Source organism: Ictidomys tridecemlineatus, unplaced genomic scaffold, assembly GCF_052094955.1.
Source record: "Ictidomys tridecemlineatus isolate mIctTri1 unplaced genomic scaffold, mIctTri1.hap1 Scaffold_132, whole genome shotgun sequence".
In the NCBI taxonomy this organism is placed as follows: Eukaryota; Metazoa; Chordata; class Mammalia; order Rodentia; family Sciuridae; genus Ictidomys; species Ictidomys tridecemlineatus.
This window is the reverse complement of record NW_027521185.1, coordinates 659880-684309: the sequence shown is the minus strand read 5'-3', so window position 1 is coordinate 684309 and position 24430 is coordinate 659880. Positions and strand designations below refer to the sequence as shown.

The 24430-nt window shown below is 32.7% G+C and overlaps 1 pseudogene across 1 annotated transcript in view; it reads left to right on the top strand.

Annotated features, from left to right (window-relative positions):
• The first annotated feature begins 1777 nt into the window (after positions 1-1777).
• LOC144372567 (tolloid-like protein 1) overlaps positions 1778-24430 on the top strand; it is a 72567-nt pseudogene continuing 49914 nt past the window's right edge. Inside the window, exons 1-8 of the transcript XR_013432539.1 lie at positions 1778-1874; positions 3814-3945; positions 5421-5573; positions 6098-6215; positions 11473-11651; positions 15953-16058; positions 21602-21726; positions 23424-23431. The product of XR_013432539.1 is annotated as a tolloid-like protein 1 (transcript). The remainder of the gene's footprint in view (positions 1875-3813; positions 3946-5420; positions 5574-6097; positions 6216-11472; positions 11652-15952; positions 16059-21601; positions 21727-23423; positions 23432-24430) is intronic.

Sequence of the window (24430 nt, the reverse complement as noted above, 5' to 3'; positions counted from 1 at the left end):
CCCTGCTTTGGGTTCAAGTCATCTGATAAATCAGAGAAACATGAAGATAGCAAAAAGAAGACATATGTTAGTGCGATTCTGCAAGGCAAAAATGCCTTTGCCAAGACTTCTTTATTGATTACATGCCATCTATCCTTTCACATCTCTCTTCCTTGTTTCCTATGCCAGGTTATTCTCACCACTTAAAATGTAATTTGCACAATCCACCTTCCATGCACTCTGTTCTGGTTACTGTGCTATTATTAGACTACCTCAGCTTTACAAGATCTTTTATCAAAGCTCATTAGCATTCTTTATCATCATCATGATTATTGCTATTATTATTTACTTTTGCTCTTCTCTGCAGAATGTTTTCTCTTTATTGCAACACTTGGTATGTTCTCCCTATTATTTAAAAGCTGGTTCACACATTGGTGTAGAATTTGCTTTTGTTGTAAATGAACTCTGATAAATCAGAGAAACACAAAGAAAACAAATTATTCAAGATAAAAATAGACATATACTTGGATTATTTGTTACTGTTCCTTATCACTTAAAATCTTCACTATCAGTAATGTCTCTTGAAAACTTTTCTTTCTGACACAGTTGGTTACTAATTGTGTTTACTATCAATAATATTTGAATTTTGGGAAATTACAACCAGAATTAGAGTGAAATTACAAAATGAGATTACAACCAAAAATATAATGGAGAAGGGGAACTGAAATAAAGAAGGGAAATTATAACTCACCATTTAAAAAAGAAAGACTTTAATACATTATTTGCATTGCATAAACCTATTGTTTTCAAGCTCTGGGTCTTATCTGCAAAGACAGAAAACAGTATACTGTGTTTGTTCTGTTCAACACATAACAAATGTTTACTTTTCTTAGATTCTTCTCATTAGGTACCCCAAGCCCTCCACTTAACACTGTTAAAAATTTGAAGAGCATGTCAGTTTATCTTCTCACTTTGCTTTAGCACTTCCATTACACAAACACACTCCAGGGTCTCTCTGTGGTCCAGCCCATGCTTGCAAGAGATCTAATGATTATCCCAATTACTTTTGTAGAAATCAATCAAACTATAGCAATCTTACAATCACCATTGATAATGGATGCCAGAACCTTTGACAAATAAAATCTCAAAGTGTCACTCTTCACATCTCTTATTAATTATAAGGAGAAATAGTACTTTAACATTGCAGGCATTTGGTGAGTTCTGCCTTAATCAAATGACCCAATATATTGTACCAATTACAACAGCACAAAAATTTGGATATGATGCATTGAGTACACATTAATACCTATATGATATTTCTTCAAAAAATTTTATGATGCTGGAGATTATACCCAGGGCTTTGTGCATGTTAAGCATGTGTTCTGCCCCTGAGCCCTTCCTTCCAAAAATATTTAACCTGAATCTAATCATTAAGAGACAGCCAGGCAAATTCAACTTCAGGGACATACTGAAAACTGGTACAAATTCTAAAAAAAATGTTAATACTATAACAGTGAACAAATAAAAAAAAACTAGAAAATTGTAACTCAAGGGAGGGTAAACAATAGGAAAATTGAATGTAACAGATAATCTTGGTTATATCATGGAATGCAAACAAATAAATAAAACTACAAGAACTGTGTTGGAACCATTGTGAAAATTTTAATATAGAGTTTATTTTCAGATAATAATATTGGATCAATGTTAAATTTCCCAAGTAGTCATATTGTGGCTATGTAGAAGAATGTCCTTTTTCTTAAGAAATATATGCTACAGTATTTAGGGATGAAGTGTCAGGATGCCTGCAATAAATTATCCAATGTTTCAACAATACCTATACACCAAGGGAAGGAGTACATTAACAGAGAGCAAATGTGGCAAAACGTTAGCAATTGGTAGATACAAGCTCCTCATTATACTTTGCCTGCAACTTTTCTGAAGATTTGAAATGTTGCAAAACAAAAAAGCTTGGGAAAACCTATTAAACCAAAATCCAGCATTTCTTAGGGAAAGAAGTCCTGGGTTTAATTATTTACATTAAGCCAACATGCTTTGCTTTGAGAAAACACAGAGGTCTCCAAGATTGGGGAGCATAGGGAGCAGGGTCAGCACCAGGTATACAACAAACATTGCTATGTAGACTCGAAATTTCAGGACAGGTTCTATGTCTCCAGGCACAATGAACTTCAGATCAAAATAGTAAACCACCCCAAAAAAAGAATTGTGTTTACTGAACATGTACAGATTTCTTCTTGTCATTATTCCCTAAAAAAATCCAGTATAAAATTATTTACAAGTCATTTACATTGTATTAGATATAAGTGGTCCGGGAAGAATTTAAAGCATAAAAGAGAATGTGTGAAGATTCCATGCAAACACTATGCTGTTTTACATAAGGAACCTGAGCATCCTCAGATTCTGGTATCCATAGGATGTCCTGGAACCAATTCCCTGCAGATATGGGAAAGATTGCATATATTTATGTAGTTAAATATGACATCAGAGATGCTGTAGTACAAACAGAGGCTCAGAGAGATATGCCTCACCCCATGTCCCACAACATAACAATAGAGCTGGATTTCAAACCCAGGAGTCCTGTGTTCTATTAACATTTGAGGCTTCCTCATGTACAATTATTTCTACAAAACAACAACAATCTAAAATTTCCTGAGCTATTTCAGTTTAATAAAAAGTTTGGACTTTTTGCATGAACGAATGCTACCAATTCCTCTCTCTTTTTCTACCAATCTTCAATGAAAATGAGACTACAAAGCAAAACCTGAAACATGTAAGATTTTTGAAAGTTAATAAAGTCAAACCTATAATATTAACTAATTTCAAAGGCATATTGATATTGGAAGGAAATTGTCCAAAGTCTTGGCATAGTTTGTTGACTTCATGAGTTTCAGCCTTTCAATTTCAGCCTTTATGAACCATAGATGCTCAATGGTCCAAATTCACCTGAATATGTTCTGATGTTGATACGTGTTTTATTGATTGTTTGCTCAGTGATACCTCTTTTTTAATTTGTCTGTTAAAATTCAAGGAGATTAGGGGATATAGGGGACAAAATTGAGGGCTGCATTTTCTAAAAGCCCTGGAAGGAGATTTTTTCTCAAAATCTGTGCTTTCTGATTTAGGACAGAAACCTATCTTTTAAAGTCTTTGTCAGTAATTTTTATTAAAGACATATTTTCTTAGTTCTCTTCTCTCCTCTTCCTTTTGAACTTTAATATTCTTTAGATCTGTTTTCATAAATTTTATAAATTACATAAAGTAATGGAGTGCATTTTTCAATTGAACACCATTTAGGTTCTTGTCATTTTCTTCTAATTCCAAATTTATTCCAAAATAAAATTAATTGGAGAAACTTGATTTTCTTAAAATGACATTTTTAAAAAATTTAGTTGAATATATTATAAAATATATTAAAAAGTTTTCAAAAATTATCAAGACTTTGGAGCAAAACTTGTGCTACTGGATATAAAAATATCCAGTTTCCATAGAGGAAATAGCTGAAATACAATCAGTAGAGCAGAACAACTTGCTGTTGTTATTACATATAACATTATGTGATGTCATGGTCACAGTAAAGAAAAACTCTTCAAATTATCAATAGATGAATGAATTGTCATGTTGTCCAAATAAAGTCATGATTCAGATTGCTCTCTAAATGCCCCACACATCCTTTATTTTTAGTTAGCAACATTTGCTGCTGTAGAATTTTTACCTTACACAAGGATTCATGGATATTCATAACTCCAACACGTTAAGATCAAAGAAAGGATGTCCAGAGAAAACTAGTGTAGCATATTACTATTGTTTATTTGTGAGAACTTGAAAATACATTGAGTGTAACTCAAGTGTTTTCTGGTATTCTTTAAGGTGGACTTGGTGACCATGGTATGTCAAAGAAATGAGGGGCCCTCTATCAACTCATAGACAGGATAAGAAGAATTGGCTCTGGTATATCAATGTTTAAAGTTGCAGACGCTTGACTTGATGTACAGTAAATATTATACTCATAGAAGTTTGGTTAATTAAAATCAGTGTGCCATTATGACATGAAGCTTGTAAAGAATATATGCTGAGAAAGAGTTCTTTCTTTATTTAATTTTGTTAGCCAATATATGATACAAGGATTTTAGAATTTAATTTGAAAAATTTGAAATGTTCTTTTAACTTATTTTAAGTTTCTATTTTAAATGTATTAGGTATTTATTTTGTTTATACTTATTTCCAGTCATTTGAGTATCACAGCAAGATATTTTAATAAATCAAGAAGCTATATCAATTTTAATCAAATGGAAAAATATCATATCAATTTATTTTCAAATAAGTCGCTTAAATTGACAAACTAATTTCTTACATTAAAAAGGTAATGTGTTTTTGATCATGAAGCATACATTTAAGACATTCAAAGAAACTACTTTCTGGTTTTATAATTAGTAAATATTTATTGAAGTCATTAAATGCTCTTTTTGGATTTTAGTTTTTTTAAAAATCCTTCATTCATGCTTATATTCTAACATCTCTTAAATTGATGGATTAATAATTAAATTTTTGAAGTGCTTTCAAGTAATAATTTTCCTAAGCAAAGATGCTTTGCCCCAGGACAGACATAGGTACAGGGAGACATATGCATTTAATACTTGTTGTGTCAAAACATATTCTAGTGAAAAAGCATTTGTATCAACAATGATAGATGAATATAAAAAAATCATGTAAATTTATGAGAAACAAGACAGTAACTGAAACTATTACAAAAGGCCACCAAGAAAAGTCAGACTAGACTTGGAAGCTGCTCCAGGGAGAATGCATTTTATATGAGCCTACTCTTGAGGTACTTACCTCTGAGTCATGCTGATACGTGGAGAAGAATTCAGGGGAAACTGGAATGGAGATGGCTGAGTGTTCCCAGGAGTCAAGACCACATCTGTCTTTATGTTATTGTGTTGATTATCAATATAGTGTAATATTCATAATTTAGACCATATTATAGAATATTAATTTTGATTTAAAGTATGAGGGATTTAGCCAGAATAAGAAGACTCTTGAATACCACATAACTTTATTAAACAATATATATTTTATTATTTTGGGGAGAATTGATAGTGAGTTAGTAAAATAGAAAATATAAAACCATTTTTCTAGGGCTTATATGCCTGTGTGAATTCTACCTGCTGTATACAGTTGTATGAAAATTCTTCAAAATTCATTTATAGAGCATTAAGAAATAGTATTTGGATATGAAATACTTAAATATTTTAGTGCCTTTCTAAGCTATGTAAGATAACTAAAGTTTTTTAAAAATGAATTTTGACTTCAGGCATATTTATTCAAATATGTAAATAAGACATTTCAACTTTTGTCTTTTAAGAGGTAAATGATTCCCTGACAGAGGACTTCTGTTTCACAGAATGTTTTAAATGTCACTGCAGGCTTGGAGCAAAACACCACAGTTAAGGGAAAAGTACCTCTAAAATTCTCAGGGCAAAATGAGAAAAATCGAGTTCCCAGAGCTGCTACATCAAGAACTGAAAGAATATGGCCTGGAGGTGTTATTCCTTATGTTATAGGAGGCAACTTTACTGGTAAGATATTCCCAGAGTGACTGTTTTAATAAAGAAAAACAATTACCATGCACATTAAGTGTGCATTTTTATAGAATAGGAATATAGCAACTATAGTATTCAATCAAACTTGGAAAAACACTCCCTTAACCTAAGTTACTAGCTTAGAATATCTCTGAAACTTGGAAAAGAATATCTTTACCCTAAGAATCTAAAGAAATGTTCTGGTTTTTAAACTGAGCCTCAAATGTGTCTATTAAATCTGGAAGCTGATCTCTATTAAACTGACAGGAAGAATGTATACACCATCTATAGAGCCTTGTACACACATATTTGTAGAGATAGAGAGCCTTGACCTTCTGATTATAAAGTGAGTGTTGATTCTTAATAATGACTCATCTGGGGTGCTATAAGCTAGTACTCTTTGTTTAGTGATAACAGTGGCATTCTGAATTGCCGGCCTAGCTCAGGACGGAGGAGCCAGCACAAAGCACTCCTCCCTGGAGTGGACACCATTGTATTAAAGTCGTGCCATTTTTTTCCAGGCAGCCAGAGAGCCATGTTCAAGCAGGCCTTGAGGCACTGGGAAAAGCACACCTGTGTGACATCCATTGAAAGAAGTGATGAAGAGAGTTACATTGTATTCACCTATAGGCCTTGTGGGTAAGTAGAACCAGGGAATGATTGAAGTTCAGATGGAAAAAAAATAAACTCCACAAGTAGGATTTCTTTATTAATATTGCATAGAACTTTGGCCATGAGAAAGTCTGAGTTTTACATAAGAAAATATTATATATTAAATGAATATATTCTAGGACCACAGAATTTTGTGCCTGTAGGGCAAGTGGGTTCCTACCTCCGCCACACCACTTTCTAACATTGGCATTGCTGATATCCACTCACCCAAGTTCAGAACTTGAGCATACTTGTGCTTCTGGTATGCTTCCTCTGAAATCTATTTTCACCTCGTCCCACATTAGTGCCCTGGTTTGCTCACATCTTCAGCATCCCATGCTTGGGCTATTCTTCTGTCTTACCTCATCAATTTGCTGCCAAACTAGAATTATTTTCTAAACGTATTGGTCAGAGCAAGATTCTACATTTTCTGAGTGTCTTAGATATTCCCTCCCACAGTAGTGTTTTCCAGATATGCTTCTTGCAAGATAACAACTACTTTCTCAAAAATAATATGTTCCATGCTTATATAATTAATTAAAATGAACTCTAATATTATGTATAACTATAATGCACTAATAAAACAAACCTCAAAAAGGCTTCTGTAAATTGTGAAAATGCTGTGCTATATTTTAATAGATATTTTTACAGCAGTGTGGAAATGAATCGCAGTATTATTATTTATTATTATTATTATTATTATTATTATTATTATTATACCAGGGATTGAATCCAGGGGCATTTAACCACTGAGCCAAATCCCTAGCTATAATATATATAAAATATTAGAGACAGGTCTTTCTGACTTTCTTAGGGCCTAAGTTGATAAGGCTGCTTTTGAACTTGTGATCCTCCTATCTCAGCCTCCTGAGCCACTAAGGATTATAGGCATGTGCCACCTACCCAGCTCACTAAGTTGCTGAGGCTAACTTTGAACTCATGATCCTCCCGCCTCAGCCTCCTGAGCTGTGTTACTAGGATTACAGTGTGGGCCACCATGACTGATGGTTTTATCATTCTTTTGAAATGGTGTTGCTATCTTTAAATCTCATAAAAAATCATTTCAATTATTAAGGAGTTTGGAAGTTGGTGTTGTACAAAGTGTTTAGGGCCAATGAGAATAAGATATGTGTATGTCAAACACTTAACACTCTCATTGGATTTCATATTGGGTCTTTTATGTCATCAAAGCTGTTGCACTAAATAAATAAATGCTGTGGTATTTGGTTATTCAGATTAGTGAAGAAGTTAATTTATGATATACATATTGAATTCCCATGTTGTGTTACCTCCATAGTATGTGTTGGGATGTTAACATTGAATATAAGGCATTCTCTCTGAGGAGGACGTAGATAGGCAGTTTTGGGGGTGTGATAGTCAAGATTCTTATTTGCAAACACCAGAGATGAGCTAACTGAAGCAGGAAGAAGAATGTCTCAGAAGGTTATTAGGTAATAAATAGAATCACATGAATGGAAAATTGGAGAGAGAGGCTGTGGGATGAATCAACCTTAGCTCCCTCCTGCACATCTTAGATCTGCTCTTTAAAGAAATAGCTACTGTGTTCTACCATATGCCAGGCTGTGTTCTAGGGGCTGGAGATAAAAGGAGTGTCAGACGGAGAGTCCTATGTGCTCATAGAGCTTACATTCTAGAGTGGAGATGCAGAGATGAAGGAATGAAATAAGTGAAATATAAAACATACCATTAACTACAGGTTAACTTGAAAATCTTAGGGTAAAGAGGCAACTGGGTATCTGGGAGAACTGAGTTCTTGAGGAGGAATGATAAGCAAGAGCTTTTCTGCATTTTCAAGGCAGAGTAAGGAAGTAAGCATGACTGGAGTCCATGGAGTGACAGGAGGGCTGGTTGTAAGAGATGAGCTCTGTGTGGTAAGAGATTTGTGTGCGGAAATTGTTTAGGATCTTCTTGTACTTTGTAAAGATTTAAAAAAAACCTGTTTTAGTCAGATTAGCAAATTTATACTACGGTAAACAAGGATCCCTCAATCTCAGAGGCCTGGACCAACAGACTTTTATTTATTTGCCCACGATGGCTTAGCTGTGGCTGCGTTACAGCAGTGTTACTCTCGCATCCAGTCTTTCTGCCCATTGTTCTCCCTCCAGCAGATGCAACAGAGACAGTATGGTCAACCATGTGTTGGCTCTTAAAAGACTCTCCCCAGAAATTACACAAACAATTTGGGCTTCTGTGACATTGTCCAGAGCAAACCACATGACCAAACCTAGCATTAGTGGGGTAGGGAAATATAATCATCTGTTAGAGAACGGTAATGGATATTTTAAACCATTGACACAATTTACCGCAGAGCTATTGCAGATTTGATGTTTTAGAAGAATCTTGGTGCTAAGAAAACTGCTGCAGGAAGGCTAGAACAGAGAGAATCATCAGTTAGTAAATGATTTCAACACTCCATGTGAGATTCCATGGTTGGACTGGGGTGTTAACAAGGGAGACAATGACAAGATGATTGATTCTGGATATAGGCTGAAGGTAGAGCCAACAGGATTGACTGTTGGAGGACAAAGGGAGGATTCAGAAATCCTGGCATTACTCAGCCTGAGCCTCTGGAAGGTTGGAGCTCCCTTTAACTGAGATGGGTAGGTGAGAAGATAGATCGGGTTTCTTGGAGAGGAAAACTAGGAACACAATAAATTGAAACATTTATTATTCTACAAATGCAGACATTAAGAAAGTTGGGTGACTATTTGAGCCTGGTATTGGACAAATAGTGCTATCTCTGGACTAGCCCTGCTTTAAATCCTTATGATAAATCAGTGAAGCGAAGAGATGAAGGTTCTTGTCCTGATTACTACCCCATTCTAATGGTGGGCACTTAAATTTTAGTGGCCTTTTATAGGAGTTTATTATCGAAAACAAGAATAAAAGAGAGGAAGGAAGGATGAAGAAAGGAGTTATTAAAAAATGTAATGATTAAACTAAAAAAAAAATTGGAAATATAGCTGATGAAAAGGTAGAAGGCATTCCAACCTTTTAATGTTGAAATGTCCCAAAGGATTATCTTAAAGGAAAGTGTTTTGGTCTGCCAAACCAAGGTGAAAATAGGGAATAGTATACTTGGATTATTCCCTATGATTAGAGAGAGGTGAGAGTTTCCTATGGGTGTTGAAAGCATTTCTTGAGGTACCAGATAGACCACAGGATGGTCAAGTCGTAAAAGTGGCACACAAATTAGAAGTAAAAATTTGAGAGCCATATTGAAGAAAATGCCTTCAAACCTGGATTACATTAGAAACTAAGATAATGTTTGGGTATGATTAAATCACATTTTTCTAAATTGCATGTTACCCTATCATTCCATGCCTAATATTTGTCTAAGTACATATTTAGTTAATCTGAATGTAGAATTCTTTGTCCCTAAGAGCTCTTGTTAGTCAGGGATAAAAGCACTACATTTTTCTTGTTTCACAGGACCACTGTAAAATAATAACTCATGAATAAGGCAGTGTGAAATCTATTTTTCCTTTCCATTATGAAATCCCATCTTATTATAGGAAATTGCCATGGGTAAAATTATGCTAAAAGGGTGTTTTAGGATTAAACAAATTGACCAAGTTGCTTTACTGTCTCCCAGAATTTGTTTTGCAAAGTGCTGTCTTCTCTGACTATAACCAGCAGAAATGACTCAATGTGAGTAATTTAGTGGTTATATAATCATCAGATATTTCAGTTTCAATAATACTGCCTTAAGGTATCAAATATTTCAGTTTTAATCTCTATAATATTTGAACAAAAATTGTATCTCTATATCTATTACTTATTAGGTATGTAATAAATATTTGAGTATGTAATAAGTATATATGGATTAAAATATTAAAGAAAATTCTCAAGGCAAAAAGACAATTCAGATTTTCACCTTCCCCACCAATTTTCTCTTTTCTATTACTTACTTATTTATTAGGCTTAATTTACTGCTATACTAGATTTACACATAATGAGTACTAATTAGTTCATCTAACTCAGTTAAAATATGTAGACACTTAAAACCTAATTAGAATGAATGAACAAATAAATAAGTAAATGAATAAATAAGTTAAAAACCTACAGAAATAATTTGGGTAAGAAAGAGACTGACACAGGAATTTATATTTGTGCAAAATCAAAAGCACCATCTAATGTACTTACCCTGGAAATTAAAAGAGTAAAATTCTTTTTACTCCTTTGTGCAATTAATTTTTGACAATTTTTCTTTTAATTTAATAAATCAGAGAGGTGTTTGACAATGTCTAGTGCACTGCAGTTCCCAACTACTCAAGACCAATTATTTAGTGCTCTCTAATGCTGTTTAGGAGAAACATGCTATAGACAAGCTATTTCAATTCAAACCTGATTATCAAAGTTTTAGATATGATTTTATTTGTATTTATAATTATAGCTACTATTGTTAAATCACCTAAAATTTGTTTTAAAGGGTGTCCAATGTATTTATTATTTATAGAGTGTGTGGATAAGAGACTTCCAGACTGTTATGCACTCATACATACATGTGTGCACACACACACATTTAAATGAATAAATAGAAATTCTATTTTGGATAGAAAAACATTCTATGTATATACATTTATAAATATATAAATATCAATAATTCAATGAAGATTTGCAGGAAGGTATTTCTGGGTGTTTCACATTTTTTTCCTGATAATCCAGGAGATTATTTTAGACAGTGAGATTAAAAAAAATCACACTCAAATGTTAGTCTGAACAATAGACAGAAATCACAGAAATCTAATACTTCTTTGAACGATTAATTATTGTTAGTGTTTTTTTTTTATCAGATTTTGCAGACAATTCAGGATGCTATAAGAGAATACTATAGGCTTGGTGTTATAATGAACAAAAATTTAAATTTCAGCTTGGAGCCTGGGCACTGCAGATAGAGTGTCAAATGAGATACCACATCCTGGTTCCTTAGGTTATTTATTTATTTATTTATTCATTCATTTATTTATACTGGTGATTGAACCCAGGGGTGCCCAACTGCTGAGTCACGTCTCCAATGATTTTTATTTTTTATTTTGAGACACAGCCTGGTTATTGCTGAGGCTGGCCTGCGATCCTCCTACCTCAGCCTGCAGAATCACTGGGATCACAGGCATGTACCACTGTGCTATGGTTCAACACAACTCTTCACAAAAGTTCCACCATATTGTAATTTATCTATTTTTCTTTTCCACCAACATCTCCACTTTCTACTTTATTATAGATGCTGCTCCTATGTAGGTTGGAGGGGAAATGGACCCCAGGCAATCTCTATTGAAAAGAACTGTGATAAGTTTGGGATCATTGTTCATGAACTGGGCCACATGATGGGCTTTTGGCATGAACACACATGACCAGATCGAGACAACCACGTAACCATAATAAGAGAAAACATTCAGCCAGGTGAGAGATTTTAGGGTGTGTAAAATTATTATGTTTTGTAAACAGTGTAAATTATGTGGCAGAGTCAATATGTTATTTTATTAAAAATCACTCTTGTTGGTTTTATATTTTTAATTTCTTTTTAGAGACTGATTTCCTGAATTTTCTAGGCTTTGTTTGTTTCTTAAGGTCTGTTTTCTTTCTAAACGTCTGTACTTTTTCAAGAATAGGTGTGAGTTATTGAACAATATACTAATATTATTAAATGATTATTTTATTTGAACTGTTTTTGTGCTTAGATCTATAATTTATATTATAGGATTTAGAAAGAGCCCAGGGTTTGCCATGACATGCTCAGTAACCACAGGAATCTACATTTATCATGTATAATTTCTGAAGAAAATTCCAGTGAAATGAGTCATTTACAGGATAGTCTACATAGTTTCTTTGAGATTTTTCTCTTAAACTTGACTTTGTCAAAGACAGACTATTAAGAATATTTTTAGTAGTTGAAATATAATTTATAATTAAATTTTAATTTTCTTTTAAGAGTTGGTATATAATAGTTGCATCATTGTAAAACTTTTTACTTAGCTTTCACATTTGCAAAGATCAGTAAGTACATTTCCATCTCTACCACACCCCCTCCCAAAAAAATCTGTTGTTTGGAATTTTTTTATAAGGTAGTGTGCACTTTTAGCAAAAGTAAAATAAAAATGTGAGCTTACTTTCTTGTTCATGGGCAATTTTAAGTTATTAATGTTGAAATTCTTATCATTTTCTATAATTTAGGGTTGCTTTCTTTATTTGCTCATTATATATTTGGTACCAGTTAATGCTGAGGCACTATTAGACACTGAAAGGTACTGTCATGGAAAACATAAAACTTTGTATCTACACAAATGATTTCAAGTGAATAAGAAAAGTACCTGTCACATTGAGAATACTGCAGAAAAGAAGCAAGTTGTAACAAATGTGCATTGGCAAATCCAGAGAGATGTCACACACAAATATGAAATTTAGAAATAAAGTATGAATATTTATTGCAGGTGGACCAGAAAAGTGGTCAAATTTGTAGGCTGAAAATACATGATCTTTTTCACTTAACTGTTGTGGTGGCATGTTGAACTATGAGTGAGTGTTAGTTCACAACTACCTGGGGAGGGTGGAGAATCTTTTCTGTGAATCTAAGAAATTTAGATTGTATCCTGTAGTTACTGGGGAACAAGTGAAGGGTTATAAACAGAGAAAGTTAAGATTTTTAAAAGAGGAATTCTGTAACCTGTAAAAAACATTAATTGGGGGTGGGGGAAAGATGAGCCTCAAGTGAGGGAAACCTATTAGAGGTTTGAGAGGTGGCTGTGTTCTCAATTAGGGTAGGACAGGGCAAGAGGAAGAAGAGAGTCTTAAAATGTTTTAAGAGGAACATAAGGAAAGATCTGCAAAAGCTTTATCTTCAGACAACACAATGAATTGTGGTGTCATCAATTGAAGAAAGGAACACTGGTGAAGAGGCTTGGTTCTGAGAAAAAGAAATAAAAAATACTGATTCCATTTAACACATCCCTCAATTCAAAGACCCTTTGAATTGATCCTCCTTTACTAGACAAAGGAAAGGCGAGTTTGGACTTTAGTATGTATCTGAAGATAAACATTTCGTAGTGGATTTGACTGTCTAGGGAAAAACTGAGGAAGAAGAAGAAAAAAGTGGAGCATAGAAAATGAAAAGCAACAAGATTTGAGCAACCTTTAGAAGAGTGTCCACCAGAAGACCAAAGGTGTCCTCTAAGAGGTAAAAGAAAAAATCAGTGGAATGTGATGTTCCAGAAGCCAAATGAGGAAAACAATTCAAGAATGACAAAGTGATCTGTAGAGCTGGATATTAAAGAGAAGCAAAGAAAATTTATACTCCCCCAAATAGAAGCCCTGGCTTGAACCATCCATCAAAGTTCATCTTTATGCTTTATGTCATTGAGAGAAAAACTTAAGAGGAAACAATATTTCTGAAAATTAATTCAACTATCAAGGAAATGAGAAGCTTTCTATTAATCACTGCTATTTTCTTCTATTTGCCAAATATTATGTGGAATCCCCCAAATACTCTTATAAAGTACATAACTTTCAAAAATGATTTTACCATTAAGAGGGTTTCTGATGCAACATAAATATTACCTAAACAGGGAAAAATGTATAGGTATTATTAAGAAATAGATTATGATACCTTAATACCTGACATAGTAGTAGGAAAATTTTGATCAAATACTTTTTTGACTAAACATTCAGGTCAATTGAAAATAAAATATATTTCCAGAGATTTCTTAAGTAATTGGAACTCCTGTATCAGAACTACTGTACCAGTCTGAAAGCATTCATGTTAGAGATTAGTTATCAACAAATTATGAGTTTCCCTAACTCAGAAACTTAAGATCAGGTGTTTCCCAAGAGCTCTGGGTAATAAAAACAAATGCTGGTTTCATATTTACATGCAGAATTGGTGACTATGATTAAGAGGTAAATTGGTATGAGGATCAAATTTACATCAGAAGATACGTTCAAGAAAGAAGCTACCATTTATTTTAATTGTTAAGTGTGGCTCACCCTGTTTCTATCACTGATTCTCCCCTTCTTTCAAGAAACAAGTCTAATTTTCTTTTGTTTGGATTGTATGTGGCTATGTTCTTTTTAACTAGCAAACCCCTCTGTTTCACATGTTTAAGTTATAAGTTATATGCAGGGAAATGCATTTCTGAATTTGGTTATGTTTCACTTTCAGAAAATTTATGAAATTTTGCTTTAGCTAGAGAATCTATTCTCATATTGTGTTCTAAATTGAAATCTTGTTGATGGGTCACAAAATCTGGTCTATAGCTTTTTGAAAATTCCCTCTAGAATGGGATATGCTATAACATGCTGAAAATTCCTTAGGAAGACAAGAATTTGAATGAAAATTCAGGATAATTTTTAAGAATATTTTCTAACACACATAGATATATCAGATATTTGTTGAATATATATTTCACTATATAGGCTAGATAATTAATTTAAAATTTTTTATGGTGTGAATTCATTCGAAGATATATTTCACTATATAGGCTAGATAATTAATTTAAAATTTTTTATGGTGTGAATTAATTCGAAGATGCACTAAAACACTTTAGCCTAGAACAGGGTTCTATGGATCCAAGTTGTTTCCTTCATCCCTAATGCTCAAATGAGTATTGGTTTCATCATCATGTAAGAGAGATGTTATATTGTGAAATCACTAGATTTCTTTACTGCCTTTTGGAAAACTTTTTATTTAATATTTTTATGTTTAATAGAAATATGACAGGGGACTAAAAACCTAGTTATAATAATGGTATGATCATTTCATTCCCAGCCCTATATGAATTTGCAATTCCAGTACTTCATCTTTAAATAAAATGTTTCAAAGCTTTGCAAATTACATAAATAACATGACTTGCATCATCTTCGACTGATTTAACAGTGAAAAGGGAATCATTGAAATGTAAACTCTCTTGAAAGAAATTCTTTGGTTTGGGAACTATTGATGTAGACCCATGTATTTAACTCTTTTTTTTTTCAAATTTCAGGAAAAAAAATGTTGCCTAAAAAGGTACAGACAGGCAGTAGAAAATCTCTTAAAATTGAAGATGTCCTGAAGTTAAGATAGCAGATGTGCAAAGGAAAAAAAAAAGTTCTGAAGCATATTATTCTTGATTCAAAAGCTTTCAAAGTAGAAACTTCTTTTTCTCAAGGGGAACCTTCTTTTATTTTTGAATGAAAGTAGATTGGCTATTGTTTTATCACCAATGATGAAGTCATGTAGCTATAACCTCAGAGTTGTGTTTATACTAATATTGTTTTTGTATCTTCCCACAGCGTTTCTTAGAAAGGATCTAAAGCAAATAATCAGATAATTTTTGTGGGTCCTGGCAAACATAGTCATGAGAAAAATATGGGAAATGCATTAAATAAAAGCATAACTTTACAATCACTTCTACTCTACCCAGAGAAGCAGTATGATTTTAAAGAAACAAATATTATGTGGTGTTAACAAGTATACACAGAAAACAAACCCAAAATATGCTTCTGGTAATTTCCTTTCTGCAGAACTGAACCCATTGTTCAAATTCAGTTCTTTTGCAACTTGCTCTTTTAATATGATATCGGAGTGCAAATGATTTTTGCACACACCTGGGAGTTGGTATGTAAATACAATCAGCAAAAAGATCAGTCATTTAGTCAAAAGCAGATGCAGGTCTAAGAAGCGCTCTTATGTTCTTTTAGTTAAAAGGCTTTTGTTTATCCCTGATTCATAGGTCAAGAGTACAATTTTCTGAAGATGGAGCCTGGAGAAGTAAACTCCCTTGGTGAAAGATACGATTTTGACAGTATCATGCACTATGCCAGGAACACTTTCTCAAGGTTGGAGTCTCAGGTTATAACTTTTGACTTTTAATCCCTTTCTCCATGTGGCCTCTCACAAAGCTATGTTTGACATTAGAACCAGACCATCTTCCAATATTGCTGCCTCCTGTCAGAAAGAAAGTAGAAAAATAATGGTTAACATTCATAGCTAATAGCAGGCATTCATTTAAAAGATATTTTACATTACCTATCCAATGTATAAATTTAAAGTGATCGTTTTAAAATGATTCGAACAATTTTATATTCATAAATTATAAAAGAAAGGGCAATTAAAACCATTACCAAACTAATCAGCACATTAAATTGGCAAAGCATTGCTTAATGAAATTCAGGCATTTCTAAAGCAACAGGTTACTTTATTGTTGAGTTTGAATTATATTCTCTAAAAAGAGTGTTTTGTAATGTAGATTTTCATTTTTAGCACTCAAGTACCATTTATGGTCAAAAATTGATATTATTAGATGGATTCTCAAAGAAGGTGGTTAAGAAGATATTTTATTTCCACGTAGTTGACAATTACAGTTCATCAATTGCTAACCTTAAATTTATTTCATTAGTAATTGAATGCTGTTTTTAAAGAGATAATACATTTGGGTTTTGATCTACTTTACTCTAAAGATGATGCCATCAAGCAAATAGTTCCCAGGTAAGGATCTGGAAGAATTTAAGCACTAACCTCCTTCATCCCTTCTTCCCATTGACATCAATTTTACACTAACCTTCCTGACCATTTCCATTCATTCTTCTTGCCCACTTATGTCCATGTCACATTTCATTAGCATCTATTTTTAAAAACGAGATTAGGAAAAAGAGAAAAATATTCAAATGTATTCCTATGCTCTAAAAACAAATTTCTTGGTAAAAAGTAAAATACATGTTAATGACCCCTTAATATATGAAAACATTTTAAAATTATCTTTAACTGGGCAAGATGGCACATTCCTATAATCCTAGCAACTTGAGAGACTGATGCAGGAGGATCATGAGTTCAAAGCTAGTTCAGGAACTTAATGATGCCCTGAATGCTGAAAGCTATAAATAAAACATAAAAAGTGCTGGAGATGTGACTCAGTAGTTAAGTGCCCCTGGGTTCAATCCTCAGTACCAAAAAAAAGAAAAAATAAATCTTTTAAAAATGTCTGAATGTCAAAAATTTGAGAGTTTACTATATTTAACATTCATAGATTTAAAAGTCATTACCTTCTGAAGATATATAATATTTATTTTTGTGCAAATGTGATAACTATCCAGATACTAACTGTTCATTCCTGAATTTGAATTTAAGTTTTTGTAGATATGTATCCAGAAATTTGGCCTGAAATTAACCCTAAAATTTTTTTTTTAGGTCAATGCTTGAAATTCATTTTTACATGTAAATATGTAAGAAGTTGATCGTTACATCCCAGTTCATCCAAGACATCGTTCTCAGGCTGTTGAATTATATTATTTAGAATAAACCTGGGATTTAATGCTTTAGAGAAGAGGAAGTGAAAGAAATTTATCTCCTCTGTCCTTCATAGAATGAATCTTTACTAAGGATTACCATATGTAGCATATTAGCATATTCTCTTAGTCTGTACTACTTTGATATTACATTGCATTTCCCCCCAAAACTACTCTGTTCTTGCTGCCTGCTTTCAGTCACCACCAACCTATCTTTGTATGGTATGACAACTAGCTTTGACCTATGATTCTGTTTCAAAACTTCATTCTTGTGGATATTCAGATTTGTCACACCATTTGTTTAAAAAAAAAACTGTCTTTGCCCAAATGAGTATGGTTATGGCACTCATGTTAAAGATAATTTGACTTTATATATGAAATTTATTTCTGGCCCTTGTTATTTCATTGGTCCGTAGCTCTGCAATTATGCCAGTACCACATATTTTGGTTGCTATAGCTTTATAATATGTTTTGAAATCATTTCTCAAAAGTCAAAGTATGAGTTCTTCAAGTTTATTTCTTTTCTTAAAATTATTTCAGCTTTTTATTTTCTATTGAGGTTATACATAATTTATAAAGTGTTTTTTTTTAATTCTGCAAAAAAAATCTCTTTGGGATTTTGATATGGATTGTAGACTGGGTAATATGATATGTGAACAAAGAATATTTCTATTTTATGTGTCTTCTTTAATTTCTTTTTTTAAATATTTATTTTTTAATTTTTAGGTGGACACAATATTTTATTTTTATGTGGTGCTGAGAATTGAACCTTACAAATGCTAGGCGAGTGCCCTACCACTTGAGCCCTAGCCCCTCTTCTTTAATTTCTTACCACATTGTTTTTTTTAGCTTTCATTTCTTTGGTTAGTTTTATTTCTCAGACATTTTTTAATGCTATTATAAGGAGAACTTTTCTACTTAATTTCTTTTGTGATTGTTCTGTGTTACTCCACAGAAATGCCTTTCTTATATTGATTTGTATCTTTGTTTCATTATTAGTTCTAACAGTTTTTGTAGAGTATTTATGGTTTTACACATAAGAACATGGCATCTGTAAACAGAGATAATTTTTACTTTTCCAATTTGGCATGCATTCTATTTATATTCTTCTTTTCTCCCTCCCTTTCTCTTTCCTTCCTTCCTTCCTTCCTTCCTTCCTTCCTTCCTTCCTTCCTTCCTTCCTTCCTTCCTTCCTTCCTTCCTTCCTTTCATCCTCCTCCTTACCTCTCTCTGTCTCTCACTTTCGTTTTCTTCTTTCTCTGGCTAAGACTTCTAGTACTGTGTTGAACAGAAGAGGTGACAGACGATAGGTATCCTTGCCTTGTTCCTGATCTTAGTGGAAGAGCTTGTTTTCCACCATTGAATATGATATTAACTCTAGGCTTTTCTCATGTGGCTTGTGTTATGTTGAGATAAATTCCTTCTAGTTTTAGTTTATTGAGTATCATGAAAAGAATCTCATCATGATAAATACTTTGTCATGTAGAATCTTCACAAATGCTTTTTTTTGTTTTTATATCAACTGAGATGATCACAGAATTTTTGTTCTTCATTCTGCAGATGTAAACATATAAAGTTTTATAATTTCTTCTGTTCATAACGCTTGTAGATTCTGAAAAAAGTCAATAAAACTTTCAATTGTTTTCATAAGTGTAGATCAATAGCAGATCTGGGAGAAACAGGGATGGACTCATGAGGTTTTAATGTTCATGGATATTTTGTAATTTAGATGTTTGCACACTGGAAAATTCTAATTTTTCACTAAAAAGAGAGTTATAATATTTCGCAAAATTTTATTTAAAAACATGGCTATTTTTCTCTTTAATTGTAGCTAAAGTGAATGAATAATGGAGCTTAGTTAGCATACTCCCAACTGGATGTGACTCAGGCCTGTTAATAGGATTTCACTGAGATGATCCATTAAAAGTCTGTCTTGCTCAATGGCCAGGATGTAGGGAAAAGAATTTTTAACTTCTTGATGATGACAAAGAAAGAACACAAGAATAAATCACTTAACCTCTTTTTGAATAATTACTTCTTTAGGCAGAATGAGGCTTTAATGCCCATGGATATTTTGTAACATAGATGTTTTCACACTGGAAAACTCTCATTTTTCAATAAAATATTTCATAAACGTATTACAAAGATATGAAATATTTTCACCTCCAAAATATCATTGACCATTTAAGATGGAATCTTTTTTTGAAAGCTGGAAAATATTAAAAGTTTTCAAATATTATAAATTTAGTTTTGAAATAGAAAATAGTGACATCAGTATGGAAGTGACATCAGTATGGAAGCTATTTCTAAATTAATAAAGTAGCACTTTATTAATTTAGAAATAGCTTTTCTTAACACTACCTGGTACTTTAGCCTTTCATTTCCTTTGCAGTGTCCTCTCCAGTGGAGAATCTTACAACTATATGCAAACTCTCACTTTTAATGATCAGTTTCCACAAATCATTAATCTTCACCCACATCTCAGGTGGTATACACATAGGATTCTGTAGATGCTTGGATCTGGTTTTAGAGTTCCACTGTCCTTATTTGAGTTATTCAAGTTAAATATAATATTCATCACTCTTTCTTTTATTAAAAACTAGAGAAGTTAGCCTTAAATTACTCAGAGATCATGTTACTCTTCTGTTTACCAACTTTCTCCAACTTTCCAAGATTAACAGTTGTCCTCCAGGTAAGAGTTAAATTCTCTGGCTGGTGCTCAAACTTTCAAGATCCTCTCATCTCCAAGCTATTGTGTTTCTTGTTCTTTCTCTTGGGGAACACTTTACTCTCAGTTACACATATAGCTCTGACCTTCACTTCTTGTATGTTTGGTTAAAACGTCAAATCCCAAATAAGTTTTTTTTCAATCATCCTCTTAAAAAGCCAGCTATCATAACTGCACAATCAATATCCAAAATTTTACCTTTATATTTTCTCCCTAGCACTATCACTACCTCAATTATGAATATCTTGTTTAATGCCATTCTCCCGACATTAGTCTGTTAGAATCATGAAGGTGTGACTTTCTCTATGTTTTATTTGATGTATAAATCCAGACCTAAAACAGTGCTTAGTAAATATCTCCTAATGGGAGAATTAAATAGACCTGAAAATGTTGTTCTGTTGAAGGAACGTCCTATTGGTTATCTTAATTTGAAAGATATTTTATGATTCTATTTCTTAAATTTATGTACAGTTTTTCCACTTTTTTTATTCCATATACACAGACTCCATACTTCTCAACTCTTTGGAATAGTCTCTCAGTCTGTTTTGACTTTTAAGCTTACTACTTCTTTTTGAGTTATAAATGTTTGATATATATTGCAAAATTAGAATGCAACTTTAGTGCAGTGTAGCCAGAATATTAAATGATGCATATTAAGAAAAATAGCAATTCTCCTACCACAACCTTGAGTCCAAAATAACTCATTATCTGTAGTTTAGCCTTATTAGGACATTGATCAAGCTGTTTTTGCTTATTTATTTCATAGTGAAAAAATTTATATTATATATATATGTGTGTGTATATGTATATTTACATATGCAAAATTACAATATTTTTGTTTTGCATGGTCTTATCTAAATCTCAGCACCCTGTTTTTCCTTGTTCTTGTAACATATGCTATAATAATACTGAACTTCTCAGTTCTTTAGGTTAAATTAGTAGTTTAACTAAAAAAAATTAACTTTTCATTTAACTCTTACAATTTCAGTAGCTTCAATTATTTTTTGGAGGTTGCTATTTTTCTTATTTAATGAGGAAGAATTGTTTTTCAACCTGGTAATCTGTGTGGGAGACCCAAATAAAAGTCTAGTTGGAGACGTAAAAGTATTTCAGATTATTACAAACATATGATGTACATTTCTAAGGAAAACGTGGATGTTATCATTGAACGTGAGGCACACACATTTAACATGAATCTTTTTGTCCTACCTTGATGAAAGTACTTTGAAAGCCTCATACTGCATAAAACTCAAACTGGCATATCTCCCCTATGATTAAAATTGAGTATGGGGGAAAAAAACAGCCTGATGTTTGTTAGGAGTTTTAATTTGGTGACGTAGGTGTGGTTTGTTTCTCTTTTTTTTTCCAGGGGGATGTTCCTGAATACCATTCTCCCCAACCCTGATGAAAACGGCATACGTCCGGCAATTGGTCAGGGAACCCGATTAAGCAAAGGAGATATTGCACAGGAAAGAAAGCTGTATAGATGTCCAGGTATTGCACAAAACAAACACAGAGGCATGCCTGGGCTTCACTATGCTCTTCCAGATGCATAAGCCAGAATTTAACTCTTGTCCTTCTCTGTGCTGGCAAAGGGTGTATATAGTTCAAGTGATCCAAAATGAGATAGAACAGGACTCTGGAGTACTCACAGCTATAAATAGAAACAGGTTGCTAAAAATCAAATGGTATATTTTTATTTCTTTTAGCTTTATGAGTAAGAGTCAAATAGAATGATCATCTGATCACTGTTAAGTAGTATCGTGATTTTGTAGCTAAGTGCTATTTCTTGCTCACAGAAAAAGATTATCTTTTCAGAATGAGATCCTATAGGATCTTTTCTTGCCAGAAGCATTATTGATGGTATGTAAACTAAAGTTTTATCAGTAGGAATTTTAAGTTTTTTACAAAAAATAATTTCTAAGCATGTTGCTAGTGAATTACTGAGTAAGTGTATAAAATGATGGCTAGAAGTTCATGATTTCAGTATGGGCAATGGCATTATTGTATTGATATTTCTGCTAAAAGGAGTTTCCTCTCCATTAAATCACATTTGCTAAGGAAAATTGTGAGAAACTATTTTTTCCCAATTTTATTTTTATTAGTTTAAAAAATTTAGGTCCATTAAATTTTCAGAGTGAAGCTGAGAAATTTAAGTGAGTACATAAAAACTTTTGTATCTCAATGATGCAATATTGAAAACTTCAAAATTTTTCTTTTGCACATAAACATTTCTGTATCATATCTACAGACATTTCTACTTAATGTTAATTAGTTAATTTACTTCATGTTATTTAGGTTAAATTCATATTTGAATAATGCCTTTTAAAAATATTTATGTAGATCTGTAAAATACACACATCTGTGTGGTGCTGTTTTATTATTTTTTTACTACAGTTTATGATAGGAAAGATAAATTTATAAGACAGTTACTACTTGGAAAAAGGATACGGTGATCCTTTACTAATTTCTAGAAACATTGGACATATGCTTTTGTACTTTTAAAAAGAGAAAGATGATGTGATTAGTCATAATTTCATAAATGAATTCCTTGAAAATCTCATTTGGTTGTCTCTTTAAATATGTCTGTGTGTGTGTGTGTATGCATATATATAAAAAGCTCTCTGAGATGCATTTGCACATTGACTTGGAAAGTCAATGAGAATACAAAAATAATTGAACTTATGGCACCATAATTTAATTTTCAGCCTATGGATCTTCATATTTCAGTTATTAACAGAACTATCATTACATTTTTATCTTGACATTTTAATTGTGTAAAATGCATCAATGGGTCATAATTAACATAGGCACTATTTTGTTTAATACAGTATATCCACACTCATAAAAGCACAATGATCTGTGAGAAAGACAATTTGTATTTCATGCAGTTCACAAAGATGTGTTACAGTTTATAAATTTCACAGAACAAGGGAGAACTGAAAGATAAATGTTACACTGCATGCTCCTTTGGAGTTTGCCTTATTCTTACTCTTCTGTTAGAAATTGCTCATCAGCAGAGTTCATGAAATATATTTGACTACTTTTCTTGCCAACATTGCTTCTCATCTGGTTATACTCAAAACTCTAGTAGAAGTACATTTTATAGAGCTATTTCTTAGAGTTAAATCTTGAAAGAAACACTGACCTGGTAAAGTATAGAGTAAGATTTGCATGGTTGTGGCTTTTAGGGTCTGTGGTGAGTGGTAAGTGATATGACTGCCTGCAAATACTGTTGCTCCTTCTTAAATAATATAGAGAATGGTTACAAATTGTTATAAGATAGTGAACAGTGTATATTTTTAATTAAAATAGTAACAGTTACATTTATGGGAACCTATAGGTGACATAAACCATTATTATATTTATAATCCATTATTATTAAATCCATTATTATATTTATCTATATATGCTGAAAGTATAAATTAAATGGATGTATGAAACCTTCATTTTATTATCAGTAAATCCTTATCATGAAAAAGCTCAAAATAAGACTAAAACTAGATTTTTAAGGTGATGCTCCAGAGGTAAATTATAATTTAGAATTGTTTTCATTGTGATTTCTTCCTCTTAGTTCTATAGGTAGGCAAGAAAGTCTTCTTATGAATTACTGTGTAAAGAAAAAAGATGATCCCTTACAGCCCTGGTACTGATGTAGGAGACATGCTGGATCACATGGTCCCAGAGGGTCATGTGAAGGGAAGGTGGAGATGCTCAATCCTGTGTCCTGATGACTTCCAAGCCTTTCAAGCAGTAAGGCATCTTAAAGGACACCCACCAAAGCTACTTGCCTGCTATCATAGTAATTAGTATCCTGTATACCATTTGGTCAAGAAACATCAGTGGGGATAGAGACTAGGTCATTGTTAAACTCTCCTTTATCCTATCAATTAGCAGTTTGCTTGTGAAGGTGATCCTTTCTAAGATATGTGTTATAGCATATCTGCTTTTGTCAATGATTAATTTGTTCTCTTATTCTCTCTCTTTTGGGGCCTCTTATTTTTCCTTGAGATTCTTATTTTCTAGGGGTATTCTCTACTTTAATATTTACATTAATTTCTTTTTCATCTTTAAAAAGTTTTACTCTTCTCCTACAATCACTGGTAGAAATCAGCATTTTTTTCTTCATTCAGTTTTCTTCTGTAATCCCATAACCTTTTGCTTGTAATTACTTGGTACTTGGACCAACTATAAATGG